Source organism: Alnus glutinosa, chromosome 5 (genome assembly GCF_958979055.1).
Source record: "Alnus glutinosa chromosome 5, dhAlnGlut1.1, whole genome shotgun sequence".
NCBI lineage: Eukaryota > Viridiplantae > Streptophyta > Magnoliopsida > Fagales > Betulaceae > Alnus > Alnus glutinosa.
In genome coordinates this window covers 25,555,840-25,568,328 of record NC_084890.1, presented here as the reverse complement: position 1 = coordinate 25,568,328, position 12,489 = coordinate 25,555,840, and the positions used below count along the sequence as shown (strand labels likewise).

The 12,489-nt window shown below is 37.6% G+C and overlaps 1 protein-coding gene and 1 pseudogene across 2 annotated transcripts in view; both read left to right on the top strand.

Annotated features, from left to right (window-relative positions):
* The window catches only part of LOC133868424 (F-box/FBD/LRR-repeat protein At1g51370-like), an 83,408-nt gene that overhangs the window by 54,982 nt on the left and 15,937 nt on the right, over positions 1-12,489 (top strand). The window lies entirely within an intron of this gene.
* Positions 7,380-11,721, top strand: LOC133868139 (F-box/LRR-repeat protein At3g59190-like; annotated as a pseudogene).

Here is a 12,489-nt window from a genome sequence, read left to right as displayed (position 1 = left end):
GAGCTTGAAAATTTGGTCGAGAAAGAGCTGAGCTACTGTTCTAGCTGTGTATGGGTGGGTTAGGGGTATGAAGTGGGCGTATTTGCTGAGTCTGTCTATGACCACCATTATCACATTCTTTCCTTGTGAAATTGGCAATCCCCCTATGAAGTCCATACTGACTTCTGTCCATACCTGAGAAGGAATGGGGAGTGGCTGCAATAACCCTGCTAGATGGATGTTCTCCACCTTGTTCCTTTGGCATATGTCACTTCCTCGGATGTATCTTTCTTCATTCCAGGCCAGTAGAACTCCCTCTTCACCTTTGAATAGGTCTTTTGGTTCCCCATGTACTAGCTAATGGACTGCTGTGAAACTGGTGCAGGATCTGCTGCTGGAATGGCACCAAGGAGCCCAAATGTAGTCTCCCCTTGTAGAAGATGAGTCCATTCTGCACGTTGAATTTGGTTGGATTGAGGGCTCCTTCCTGGAGTTGAAGGAGTAGCTCCCGTAACATGGGATCTTCTGGATAAGTCTTTCTGAGCTCTTCTAACCGGTCTGCTCTGATTGTGCTAATTGCTTGCAATTGTGATTGGGGTATGTCTGGTTGATTTGCTGCATCTGTTTCTCTGTTGATCTGTGGCTCTGCTGAATTAGACTGTACTGTGGCCTTTGTTTCTAGTTTAGCATTTTCTGCATCAGCATCTATTTCTGCTATTGATTCTGCATGAGTACCTGCTTCATTATCTGTTTCATCCATAGTTCCTGCATCACTAGCTTCTATTTCCCCAAATGGCACCCTAGATAGGGCATCTGTAGCTTTGTTCTCCCTCCTTCTTTTGTATTCTACAGTGAAGTCATATCCTAGGAGCTTAGAGACCCATTTCTGCTAGGCGGGTATTCCTATTCTCCGCTCTAGTAAATATTTAAGGGCATGTTGATCAGTACGAACTACAAAAGTCTGCCCTAATAAATAATGCCTCCACTTCCTAATTGCCATAACCAATGCCAACAATTCTTTTTCATACGTGGATAAGAATAAGCTCTTCCCTTTCAACCCTTGGCTTAAAAATGCTAGAGGTCTCCCCTCCTGCATTAACACCACTCCTATACCCGCCCCTGAAGCATCACATTCTACTATGAATCTTTTAGTAAAATCGGGTAAACCCAACACTGGTGGGGTGGACATTAATTCTTTAAGACTTCGAAAAGCCTCTTCAGCACTAGCATTCCATCCGAATGAATTTTTCTTCAAAAGTGCCGTTAAGGGTGCTGCCACTCCTTCATAGCCCTTAACAAACTTTCTATAATACCCGGTTAGACCCAGAAATCCTCTCAAGACCTTGGGAGTTCGAGGATTTGGCCAATTCTTCATAGCCACAATCTTAGCAGGGTCAACCTTCACTCCTTCTTCTGACAGAACATGGCCTAAGTAATCTACCTCCAAACTCCCAAATTTACATTTTGAGGCCTTAGCATATAACTGATGTTCCTTTAAAACCTCAAGTACAAGCTTTAAATGCTTTAGATGTTCCTTATGGTTCAGACTATAAACTAAGATATCGTCAAAGAAAACTAATACAAATTTTCTGAGATAGGGTCGAAATACCTCCTTCATCAATCCTTGGAAAGTAGAGGTGCATTGGTTCCCGAAGGGCATTACAAGAAATTTGTAGTGCCCTTCATGTGTCCGGAAGGTAGTCTTGGGCACATCCTCTGGTTTCATCCGGATTTGGTGATAACCGGATCGTAGGTCTAATTTAGAAAATATCACTGCCCCATGTAACTCATCCAGCAGTTCATCTATACTGGGAATAGGATATTTATCCTTAATGGTGTCTCGGTTGAGCACCCTATAGTCCACGCACATCCTCCAACTCCCATCTTCCTTCCTCATAAGTAACACCGGTGACGAGTACGGACTTTGGCTAGGACGAATGACTCCCGAACTCAACATCTCTTGGACTAACTTCTCAATTTCCCCCTTTTGATAGTAAGGATAGCGATAGGGCCTCGCACATGTAGGTTTAGCCTCATCCTTAAGGAGAATTTGATGGTCATGGCTCCTGGATGGCGGTAGTTCTTCTGGCTCCTTAAAAACCTCTGGGTACCCTTCAATAAGCTCTTGGACAGCCGGGTGTAACATGGTCCTGGGCCGATCTGCTGTAATCTCCATAAGCTGTACCCACACACCTTTGTAGTTGGCTCCCGTGGACTTGGGCATTGTCTCTCTTGCATCCAGCAATTCAGGAGCTGGTGACATCCCTTGTAAGGTTACTTCTCGATGGTTATAGGGAAATTTCATGGTGAGGGTCCCAAAATCCCATAAAATAGGTCCGAGACACCTCAGCCAGTCAACTCCTAGGACCACATCACAACCCCCCAGAGTTAGGAGGTATAGAGTAGCAGAAAATTTACAACCCTGTAGTAGAATGGACACTACCTTACATTGACCTTGGCAAGAAAAGGTAGCCCCATCCGCTACCATCATTGTTAGCTGTCCCTTTTCATCAGCTAGCAGTTGGGCTTTTCTGGCAAAATTGGGATCCACAAAACTGTGGGTACTTCCGGTATCAATTAGAATAACCACTTCCACCGAACCAATGCTTCCCATCAACCTCATTGTGCGGGGAGTTGGAGTTCCTGCTAAGGCATTTAAGGAGATGCCGAGCAACTCCCCCTCTTCCGCTTCACCTGGAGCTTGTACTCCCTGGAATTCCAGCAACTCTTCCTCCACTGTTTCTTCCTTCTCTTCCCACTCCATTCCTTCCAGAACAAGCAACCTTGGTTTATTGCACTTATGCCCATCTTGATATTTCTCATCATAATAATAGCACAATCCTTTCTCCCTTCTCTCTTGCATTTGACTAGGAGAAATCCTCCTTATGGGTAGGGTAGGTTTTCGAATGGTATTTCCGGAGTAAGGATAGGTAGTGTTTCAGTTTGGGTAAGGGTTGGAAAATTGATTGGTGGTTGGTTGGTTATGGGTAGGTTTGTTGGTATTTGATGGGGTGGGCAATCGCGGGTAGAATGAGTTGGAAGACCAATTTTGGGACTTGAAATCGGGCCAACCCAAAAGCATTTGGGAGGGTCGTGGGTTTGAGCATTGTTACCATAATTCTCACCTCCTCCTTGAGTCCGCTGACGAAAGAGCTACCCGGAAATACTCTGTCAAGCCTGGAATTCTGTTGGACAGCACCTCAAACTGGGACTGGTACTCATCCACAGTCGAAGTTTGCTGCAATTTTGCAAATGCTCCTATGGGGTCATCATAGTCCGAAAGGGCGAACCTGATTTTCAGAGCCATTACAAATTCCTCCCAGCTCCGGATTGACCCTGACTCCATTAGCCAGTTATACCACTGCAAAGCCTTTTCTTGCATGTGGAAGTAGGCTATTAGGACCCTCTGATTGTCTGGTACTTGCCCATATACAAAGAACTGTTGGGCCTTAAGAACCCAATTAGTTGGGTCGTTTCCGTCAAACTTGGGGAAATCCAAGTTGACCGATCTGGGATTGATTCCTGCTCCCTCATGGGCTGATCGAATAAAAGAACCACTTGATCCCGATATGACTCCTTCTCCTCCCGTGATTGGAGGTATGTTAGGGCTATTTTCCCCACTTGTTTCTCCCTGTACCATCACCTCTTCAGGATTCTGTTTGGGTGCTTTGATTGCCAATGCTTCCATAATCACATGCAAATTCTCCTCCGTTCGGCTTTGAAATGCCTTGTTGTCTGCTTGAAGTTTGTTGATAGTCTCCTGTTGTATGTTGACAGAATCAGAAAGTTGGGTTAACTTTTGACTTTGTGTGCTGAAGGAATCAGAAAGTTGGGTTAACTTCTGACTCTCAGCTCTGCACTCCTCTCTCAGCTTAGTGAGAGCCTCCGCCAGTTGAGATGTAAGAGTATCTTTAGCCATGGTCACAGGAACGCGGCTCTGATACCACTTATTACGTGCCCAGTTATTATTTAAGTAAAATTAGCACTTCGAAGGGCTAGTCCTTCACACTCAAGCACTCGGCTTAGATGTTTTAAAACTTCCAAGTTTAACTCATAAACACATGGTAATATGATTAACCTCCCAAAAAATATCCTTCATTTCCACTTCTCTGGTTTAAATCATGTAGCACAACAAAGCAATTGGGAATTGCCAGTAATGACCGAACCCACTACATAATAATTGACCCACTAAGATTAACCAACCCAACTGACCCACTAAGATTAACTGACCCACTGACCCACTAAGTTCGCTCTCTACAACCCACTTAGCACGTTCCAGAATACCCTGGAACCGTCTTAGGACATTAAAGGTAATACAGGAAATTACAACAAGACCCATACATATAAACATAATGACTCTAATGCCCTTATGCAGCTGGTGTCCACATCCATTCCTGTTCCTGTAGGAGAACCGCGTGGCAGCCCTACAAAGGTAACTTGAGCCCTAGTATCAAGGTACCCTTGTCCGAACCATACACCCAGCTCCCTCAGTCGGATGCATAACACTTTGAAGATGCAGACAAAATTACCTCCTCCTGGTATTGGCATCCCCATGGTTTCGCTTTAGAGGGAAGGTATTTACAATTGTGATTTGCTTTCTTCATGTATTTTTTACGTCATTGCACTGAGATTCTATGTGCTGGTATTTCATTTTCTAAGTAATTACTGCTTCAAATGTTTGAGCATTTGGCATTAGTAATATTACCGAAAAATTGGTGTCCAGATAATATATGACGTGCTAGAATAATTGATTTTTTTCTTCTTTCAATTTTGTATCTTCAACAGAATCTGGCATGCATATGTAGCTAGAGGGAAGAAGCCTGGAAAGTGGCATTTGTTTGGAGTTTACATGTAAAGATCATTAAGCATTTAATCACGTGGGTTCTCCTTCATATAGGAATTCTCTAAGCCTGAAAGGTTATTCTCAATAGGTTTTATATGAGGCACATTATTTCTACAAATATAAATTAGTTTTTTTTTTTTTGTTGATAAGAAATATAAATTAGTTTTAATCTTTTCTTTTACTGCGTGACTTCTAAATATCTGTAATGAGGGTCCTTAGGACTGGCAATTGGTTCTTTGGCTATCATTTGTGACTTTAGATTAGCCTTGGCACACTTGATTAATAATGACCCTTTTTTTTTTTTCTTTTCTTTTTCTTTTGCCGATACTGTTGTAGCTTGATAAAGTTCTTGTGCAGCCAACTCCAGTTTCAATGTAAGTTTTGTTAATACTTCTTAGGATATTTGTAAAATTATTACCAATCTTGTGTGAAGGAAACAGAAGAGTTCTGATTGACAATCACTATTCCTGTTATGTGGTTCTGTTATCTATATGCATGTTATATTTCACTGCGCCAATTTCATTATCTATATGCGTGTTGTATGCTATTAAGATATTGTTCAGGACTGTTTATTGCTGTAAATTTGTAACTACTTGTAATTACCAGCTGTAAGCATTCAATTAAACCCATAGGGTGGAGCAAAACGATTGAACTTCACTGCGTATATGTTTCAGAGAAATTTTGTAACTCTGCCCCACCCCCCCAAACAAAAACACAGCTCCAGTTTTTTGCTAATGACTTGGATTATTCGTTTTGCTTGTTTCTTTTTGTTTCATTAGGCATTTAATTTAGGATTTGATTTAGTATTTGTGGAGACTATTATTAACTGAGTTTTATGGATAATCAAAAGAGACCATTTGGCTCTTTGCGGCCATTATGGAGTAATTTTAGCGTTGAAAGGTAATGATCTCTTAGCTACTGAATATTCTTATTCCTGAGAAGGTTACCTCATTGCAATTACAAAATGATTTCCAGATTGGTGCTGGTAATATTGTGTTCCCCTAGATTCTGACCCAGTTTGTTTCTTTAATTTAATTTAATTAATTAATTATGTGGTTCTAATCAGTTAGAACATTGAAGGCTCACTATTTTTTTGCTGAGAACAAATCAACCCACAAGATAATTTTCAATAACCCAGTTCCGGAAACAAATTTGTTTGATTGATAATGATTGAATGCGTCGTTATCATAATTCATAATTCACATCGAGGGAATTGACTTCCCAGGAAAGGAAAACTAAGTATTCAAGGTTTTTGTGTTTGATTGTATGAGCGATTTCCTATCCAGAGTCAGTAACTTGCTTAAAGCTGTGTTTTTAGCTTTTGTTTTGTTGATTATGTACTCTCTTTTCTTTTTAGGTATGTACAGAAGAAGATTCACTTAACTAAGCAAATAGAGAAGTTCAAACGTACAGCACACCAAGAGGTCACTATATAAAAGAATTTCGCGTACATTTTAAATGTAGAAATTCATTGTCTGCTGTACTAAAGGGTTGGGTTTTAATTTGTTTCTCTATTTTTGGCAGTCAATCATATGATAGTAAACTTCATTTTTATTTCTCTTTTTCTATCCTAATATTTATCATCAATTCTACTCCGATTTATTGAAAATGTCTTGATTCCTTCTAAAGATGTAAGTCCTAACTATATTGTTGAATATCTGCGTATTTTTGCATTTATTGCTTTTGGTTTATTGAATTACGAGCTATTGCTCCTTTTTCTTTTGCCGCTTGATTTTTACTACCAAGTTACTAACTTTGCACAAAAAGAGAACAATCGTATACTGTAGATGAACAAGGCACCAAATACGTCTGCTTTAAATGGACATGTTGCTTCTTTTGCAAGTTCCCCGAACGATTTTTTTTTTTTTACTGTTTCAAGGAAATGGAGGTTTATTTGTATTTTTTATTTTAGTAGATTGGAAACTAATGTATATGTCTAATTGATTATTGTTTCATTATTATGAATGATGATAGTTTCAATATTTGATAGCCGAGCTTTGTGGAATTTAAGATAAGGGCATGCCTCTTTAGGCTGGGGAGAAAAAAAGAAAACAAATACTGACAGCTTGATGGAAATATCCTCTTTTTTTTTTTTTTTTCCCAAGAACCGTGACTATTTTAGCAAATTGATTTTTTGTTTCGGTTTGGTTAACAGATATTTAATACTACTAGCATGCATTTGGTTCACAAGCTACAAGGGAGTACACCTGTGGGTCTTCACCAGAGTTGTTGCACATGCAGGTTGGTGGTGGTTTTGAGAGAAGAACATGGTCTATGAAATCGTCATTCATGCCCCCCTATAAAGAAAATGAAGTCCTTAATTGGTAATAAAAGCATTATTACTCCTTTAGTGGTTGTCACAAATATACTCCAACATGTCAAACCAAAAAGAGATACATCAGGTATGGAGCTGCGGAATTGCTGTCTTTTAAGACTGCTTTGGTAGTGTTTATGTACAGGTTATTAGGACCGTTGAAAGGGAAATATAAAAATAGATATGCTATTATGGTGATAATTCATGCATGTATGCTTTTTAAGTTTTGCTATTCATGGCAACATGGTTTACACTAAACTTCATTGCTTTTCAAGGTCCATTATGCATTATAATGAAGAAACATTTGATGGAATTACAATTGTATGTACCTATAGGTTGTTACAATTTGGTTTGAAGTGACAACATGTGTGCTATCTAAATTAAATCTCTTCCGTTTTCTTTTGGTATATCGTATTTACTTAATTTTATAGTTTTTTACTTTATTTGTCAAGAAAATTCCATATATACTTGTTCAATAATCTAGATATTAAATCTATTCTATAATATAATATATGTATGATATTAAAATTATAATCTTAACAATTATAGTAATACATAACACAGGGAACCAAGCACGTGCATTGCGCGTGCCATCCCAACTAGTAAAAAAAAAAAAGTAGGCATATATTTAATATTATTTTATTTTTAAAATCATACGTTTCTGACACTGGTTTTGTTCTCTCTTGTAACCAAAGAATGTCTTCTTTCTTTACAAACCTTCATCTACTTATAGTCAGGATATTCATTGATCTACCCAAGTCACCATAAGACCCTTGGAACGTTATTATACTGTTATTATCTTTGTTGTTGTTTGTCTCGTTATGATTTTTATTATTGTCTTCTTAGAACCTAATTGATTCATATTATAGCAATGCCAACTAATCGAGAGATTCATTGCTCTTTATTATCAGATTGACAAGATAATGGAGGAACGGTTGCCAACAAACCAAATTTCCAGACTTAAGTGGCCACAATCTCAGCCCTAGACATTGCTTGGTGTAAGTTTAAGTTCTAGATATATTTCTATGTATTCATATTATATTAAATAAACACCCTAAATTGTTTTATCTCTATTACCAACAAAGGCTTACTTTTACTTTGGAATCTTGGTATGCACAAGAGTTAATTTTGTTAATGTTATTTTGGGTGCACATAGATTGACACTGCCCTGGTGGCCGATATGACTAGTAGATTGCCGGTGGATATTCTTTCTTCTATAATATCAATAATCTCATTGAGGGAAGCTGCCACTACTAGCATCCTTTCAAAAAGATGGAGATACCCTTGGAGGACCTCTTCTAACCTTGAGTTAGATGCCAAAAACATGCTTGGACATTTTTTAGACTTGAACCATTTCAAAAGGCAGCATACTCAGTGGAAACAGAAGCAAAAGGGAAGATTTGTTAGATGGGCAAATCATATTCTAGAACTCTATGTCGGCAAAAAGGTAGATTCTTTTAGGGTTGAGTATCCGTTGGGTAGTGATCATGGTTGCGACGTTGATCAATGGATTCAATTTGCAATTGATATGCAAGTCCAAAAGCTTGACATCAACCTGGTAGACAATCATTTGCCAGACTTGTATCATGAGCTCTATAAATTTCCATATTGGCTATTTGCTCAAGCAAGAAACAGTCAAAGATAAAACATTTGTCTTTGAATTTTTGCAGTCTGAGTATTCTAGCAAATTTCAATGGCTTGAACTCTCTTCCATCCCTCTCATTGAAAAAGACAAGTTTAAATCAAGAGAATGTGGATAACATTTTGACTAGTTGCCCATCTTTAGAATGGTTTAGTATAAGCGAATGCCCTTGTCCATTTCGTTTGAAATTATCTAGTGGATGTCGGTTTCTCAGGCTGAGACACTTGAGGATATTTCGTTGCAAGCCTTTAGAAAAAGTTGAAATTCATGATGGCATAAGTATTGCATCAATTGAGTACGACGTAAAGATGTTTGGGCAGGTCTTGTTAAAGAACAGTTCACAATCTGTTTGACTATGTATGACTTTGAATCGTAGAACTTTGAAGTCTGATCCTAGAACTCAAATGACATATGTCCTTGGCACACTTGCAAAAGACTTTCCTCTACTTGAGACTTTATTATTGTGCACTCCATATGTCCAGGTATTGCCACAGCAAAAATTTTAGTTGAACTTTTTGTCATCATTTTTTAACATCATGTCTCTAGTTAATCATTTCTTTCCATTGTCTTTCAGGTTGATTTAATATCTAAGCACTTAACCACATTTACTAGCTAGACTCAAGCAATTGAAGCTATTAGGTGTAAGATTTAGGAAAATCCTGCTGGACCTGACCTCTACTTTTTTGGAGGCGGCTCCATCATTGGTTGAACTTGAGATGGATGTAAGTTATCTTCTATATCTAGCACATTTTTGTTTGATTGTTAAGCTGCACAGGGCTTTTTGTTCCTTGGAACTTTGTACAATCTCTTTATGTGTTTATTTATTTTTATTTTTTTGCTTTTGATACTTTATTAAACTAAGATTTGTATGATTGTTTACCCTTGTTTTAAGCCATAGCTCCATTTTATGTTTTCAAACAAAATATAAGTTGGAGGAGTCTCTAGACTTGGATAAATATTGGGTGTTTTGTAACCTAATTGATGGAAGTATTGCTTCTAAAGGTAACAAGCCAGAGATATTTATTAAACTTTTCTTTACACCATTGTTTGAAAGATTCGCTTTTTAAACGCAAATATCACCTATTGTTTCTAAGACATCAGGAAGGATTTGGCTCTTGACCTCATAACGCCACTGCCGTAATGCTAGAATTTTTTTTTTTTTTTTCAATTTTCCTGGCAAATAAAATGAAATGCCAAGAAAGTTGAACATTCTTGGCACATTGTAAAACACCAGGAATGATTCTTTTGTTAACTGACAATTTCCAACAATACGTCACAATAGAAAAGATCAACCTGACATTTGTTATAAATGACAAGGTAAAAATGTCAAGAAGTGCCTCTTTTTTTCTTTTTTTGTTGGCAGTGTCTTCTTCTTGAAAGATGAGAATTGTTGGAGAAATAACACCTTATTTTGGTGATGGTGAATGCTGGGTTATGTACATATACACAACTAAAATCGAGCGAGAGCAAATCTCAAAATTCTGGGTCCGGAGGTTCCATCTAAAGTTAATTTAGTACTTGTGTGATCTTTTTTGTTATTATTTTCGTGGAGGGAAATTTTCCCTTCCTTTGAAAATTTTCATGGAAGAAAACGATGAATATTTATTGTGCAGTTTACATGATTTGTTTCTGAATAATGATAAGGATGATTGTATTGTTACTGTTTTGTAGATATTTTAGAACACCATTGGAGATTTATGCAAGTAAAAACCAGAAACCCTAGTTGTTGAAGCATGCAGCTTAGTAATATCTGGGCAGAATAAACCAAAAAAGAAGAAGAAAACCCTCTAAAGTCTCCAGAATTATGAGACTTTAAAATTATATTTTAAACCAAAATCATAAAATAAAATAAAAACTTTTATGAAAACTATGAACTTTCAAGCAAAAATATGCACTAAATGTCACATGGCAATTTTTTATAATTTATTTTTATGCGAGCATCCTGAAAGTTTTAATTTCTCATGTGAATCTCAGTTGATCCATTTATTTAGGTTAGCTAACTAAGGTTGGGTGTCACACATATCAAGTCTATCAATACTAATTACAAATGTTACATAAGCGCATATCCCCCTCTTGAAAGCTTAAGGCTTTGAAACTTGATTTGAAGAAATTGAACGAGGAGGTGTTTGGCAATGTAGATAGGAAGAAGAGGATCCTTCTAGAAGAGTTACGTGTTTTTGATGTCATTGAAAAAGAAAGGGCCTTAGGTGTTGAGGAGAAAATAAAGAAGGCTGAGGTTGTGATCGAGTTAGAGAGATCTACTCTCATGGAGGAGGTGAGTTGGAGGCGGACCCAAAAAATTATAGCATGAACATATTATGCTGCCCAAAGGGCTGCTGGTGGTGCCTTTAACAGAAAACTAGTTGATCTCAGCAAAACAACTTCTCTGGCATTTATTTCCAGAATAAATTTAAACAAAATGATAGAACTGCGAATAAGAGGATATAAGGCAAGCTTGCTGTCCTGAAACAGTGCAAGAACACACCAAGATGCCCAATGAAGGGATTATGAACTCAGCTTTTGCAAAACTTATTTAGACCTAGACTTAATCTACCTCTCTTCTTGATTTTTTTTTTTTTTTTTTTTCATTTGATAAATGACACATCCTCCTCCTTGTTCTTATGGAAGAAAGAAGTGCCATTCGAGTTGGAGCTTATTGACCTTCTTTTTTTTTCTATTTCTTTTGATAAGTTCTGTTTTGTGGGCTGGCTTTGGTAGATCCTGTGTATATTCTCAGTGTACTTAGGGGCGCCTCATGCTTTTTAATAAAATCTTCTTACTTATCAAAAAAAAAAAAAAAAAAAAAAGGTTCTATTGACCTTTTTAGGGATAACCTGTCTATTAAGCGTCAAATTTTCAATTCACCATTATTTCTTATCTCTTTTTCTACAACGAAGTTGATTTCAGACTTATGAACTTGGTTCAGGTGGAATAAAAGCATGAGCCTTGATAACTTAGCATATTAATTACAACTTTTTCTTTCTTTGAGTGACATATGAGCTGCCAAATTCAGGTAATTACATACCAGGCCGACGTCTGCTTTGTCATTGTTCTGTGCTGATGAGATTCTTGACATCAACCTATATAGTGGTGTGTCTTAGTGTATTGGTGAGTGTACCAATTTGGACTAATATGGTTTATGTGTCAAGCCTTATAGGGGTTTATACACTAGTTGGTATTAGTGGTCTCTAACGTGGTATAAGAGCTCGATCGGGGCAGCATCATTTGAATGGTCTTACTAATCATGTTTCTTCCTTGGGCTTAACATTAGGTTTGTTACTATAAATGACCTACTTTCTTTGAATTTCACAATGTTGAGTTTGTTTGGTGGCAGTTTAAATAGCCAAATAACTCTGTTAACATGCTTTGAGTGTGATTCAATAATCTTTGTTTAAATTTACTGTGAAGCACCATAAATACACTGTCTGAACAATTATGTTTTCTGTAGCCTTAGTTGCCATTTTCCACTCAACTTCAGTAGCTTGGTGTATTGATTGAAATTTTCGTATTCCAGGCTTAACCTCTGTGAGCCCCTGTTAATGCACTGTGTCACCTTGAATCTTTCAAATTTTAGTTTGTTTCTAGTACTTGCTGACTGTTTCTGAACTGTCCTGACCATGCTATGCACTAATGACGTGAATTTTATGGGAAGGACAGGAAATTTTTTTATGCTTCATAGAAAATAAACTTTTAGTTATTTACCTATGGTCT